This window comes from Chenopodium album, chromosome 6 (genome assembly GCF_948465745.1).
Source record: "Chenopodium album chromosome 6, dcCheAlbu1.1, whole genome shotgun sequence".
Lineage (NCBI taxonomy): Eukaryota > Viridiplantae > Streptophyta > Magnoliopsida > Caryophyllales > Amaranthaceae > Chenopodium > Chenopodium album.
This window is the reverse complement of record NC_137839.1, coordinates 18,777,379-18,780,388: the sequence shown is the minus strand read 5'-3', so window position 1 is coordinate 18,780,388 and position 3,010 is coordinate 18,777,379. Positions and strand designations below refer to the sequence as shown.

Below are 3,010 nucleotides of genomic sequence, written 5' to 3'. Positions count from 1 at the left end.
CTCCTTTCCCAAGTTTGTCATTTGGGAGGAAAGGTTGTTGATCGCATTTAGATGGTCTACCGAGTACAAAGAAGATTGCTTGCTTGAAGAGTCTCTCTCCCCATCTTGCCAATCTCTATAGTACGTCACCACGTCCTCAATGATGTCCACCACTTCTTCTTCAGTCTTGTTCATGATAGGACCCCCGGCCCCCCCATCAAGGCATGACTTGCCTTGGGGACTTAAACCGCCATAGAAGATTTGGACCACTTGGTATGTTGGGATTCCGTGGTGAGGGCACTCCCTTTGATACTCTTTGTATCTCTCCCATGCTTCGTAAAGGCTTTCATTTGGCCTTTGCTTGAACCCTTGAATCAAGGCTCTTGCCTCCGCCGTCTTCTTTTGAGGGTAAAAACGGGACAAGAAGGCCTTTGTAACATCATCCCATGTTCTCAAGGAATTGGGCTTCACCTCTTTATCTAGCCACTCTAAGGATCTTCCTATGAGAGAGAAGGGGAACAACTTGAGGCGTATGAACTCTTGAGAAACTCCGTTGACTTTGATGGTGTTGCAATATTTTTCAAATTCTTTAAGATGGTTCAACGGGCTCTCATTCTTAGCCCCACTATATTGCCTCCTCTCAATTAAGGTGATCATGGCCGGCCGAATCTCGAAATCATTTGCCGGTGTTGTAGGCGGAGCTATGCCGCACTCAAACCTATAAGCACCGGGTATTCCTAGCTCCTCCAAGGCCACTCTCAGATTTTCTCCCATGCCTTGCTCTTCTTCAATCTCTTCTTCACTTGAAGAACTATACCCCAAGGAGAATCGATTAGCTATTCTTCTTCTTGAGAGAGTCCTCTCAATTTTCGGGTCAAAAGGCACAATGGATCGATCACGAGCTCTATGCATGCAAAACTTCAAAGAAAATATTAGTAGCACGGCTACAAGTGTAGCCTAAAGAAACAAAATCTTTTTGTATATTTTTTTTTCAATTAAAATGAAGTAGACTCAACAACAAAAGCTAAGCACCAATAGCATTCCCCGGCAACGGCGCCATTTTGACGAGTGGAAAATGTATGTCGTTATCTTCCTTTCCCCCAAGTCAAATAAAATTTGTAAACACCTAACCAACCTTATATGAATATAGGGCAAGTTAAGGGTCGATCCCTAGGGAATGCAATGATGAAAACTAGAGTCTAAGTCAAGCTACCTCGAAGATGGAGTTGATATTATGGTTGGCACTATGGTAAAATAAGCAAGTCTAAACAAGTAAAACAAAGGTCTAAACACTAGGGATATGGGTTCCACATGCAAGTTCAATGATAATGCTAGTTTAAAGCTCAATCAATTAATTCAAGTATTGCAATGGACAAACAATAGTAGCAATCAAGAGAGTTCAAATGCTATCTCCTATAGGCCAATCTAGGTGTCACTATGGAAGGCAAATCAAGAAGAATCACAAGCAAACCCAATCAATTAGAGCAACTTTCAATTCAATTGTTCATGTCATTAAGAGTTGCAATGCAATCTAGATTAATCTTATAGGTTGATCACTCCTAGTCTAATCAATCACATGCAAAACTATGTCAACCAATTTAATTGCAACAAATCAATCAATCAAAGAGCATCAACTAGCAATTTCATTAATCAAACATGCTTCCCCCTTTCCCTAACAACTAATCTACTCACTAATCATGGTGAAATTTAAGAACAAACAACTAGATATTGCTTTAATCTTCATTTCTATATCAAAATCTAAGGGAAATCAAAATAATCAACAATATCAAATTTCAATCCAAAGAAGAACAAGCAACAAGCAAAAATCAATAGCAAGTAAGTAAAAGATGAAAGAGGGAAGAGATTCTCACTAATATTGATGATTGAAAATGAAGAAATCCAAACTTGATTGATCAAATATTGAGTTACAAATCCAAAACCAAGAACTTCTCTCTAACTTCTCTCTAGATTCTCTCTCTAAAACTAAGCTAATGAAAATTATCCAAAAATTCCCTTTTAAAAAGGAAATACAATTCTATTTATAAGCAAAGAAGAAATCGGCAGCTCCCGCACCCTCTCTCGATAGACCCGCGCCCGCGGAGAAATGGGTACGGAACCCTGCGCGGGCTATCTGGGCAGACCCCGCGCCCGCGGCAACAGAGACCCGCGCCCGCGGCAGTGAAACCCGCGCCCGCGGCTAATCCCCTGCTCCCAAAGCCTGATCAGGGGGCCGCGGTCTCTCTGAATGGAGCGGCCTCTCCATTTTACCCGCGCCCGCGGAGAGCCCGCGGGGCAACTGCGGCAAGTTCCTGCCAAGTTTTGGCAATTTTGAGTAACATGGGCCCGCGCCCGCGGCAAGATGACCCGCGCCCGCGGCCTGCTGGATTTGCCTTGGAAACCTCTCCGAGGCCTCTCCAAGCCCTCTCTAAGCCCTCTCTAGCCAAATGCTTCTTCCTTGCTTGATCATTAAAGTCCCAAATTGAATCCTTTGCCAAAGTGATTCTCACAATACCTACACAAGTACACAAAGAAAGGAAATAAAAGGGAAAAAGAGACAAATAAAGGAAAACACGATAAAAACACGAGAATCATAAAGAAAAGAGGAAAAAGAGAAACTAAAGGAAAAAGGACCAAAAATAAGAGAAGAAAGCATGAAAAGGGGAAAGAAATAACCCTAAAAGACTACCCTATGAGTGCCATAAATGACACTCATCAGCAAGAATCTATCTAAGGCGTCACAAAATGTCAAATAAGGAAAGAATCAAACCGAGATGATCCAATCTCGGACATAGGTAGTGGACATCCCCACACGGCGGCTGCCCCAGGAAGCGCTAACTAAAAGCCTGCGCGGCGACGGTCTCACCGGCGCAGCTGAGGGGAAGTACTCGTAGAACCGGATCACAAGAAGCTAAAGTTATCAGCAAGTGCTAACTAAAATGTAGAGCTAAACTTTATAGGGAGTAAAGTATACCTCTACGACCCTCCAAAATCCGGACAGAGCAACGTTCGCCCCGAAGGACCGATGCCGACA

At 43.1% G+C, this 3,010-nt stretch overlaps 1 pseudogene; it reads left to right on the top strand.

The window, feature by feature from the left end:
- The first annotated feature begins 262 nt into the window (after positions 1–262).
- Positions 263–361, top strand: LOC145637644 (small nucleolar RNA R71; annotated as a pseudogene).
- The last annotated feature ends 2,649 nt before the right edge of the window (positions 362–3,010 follow it).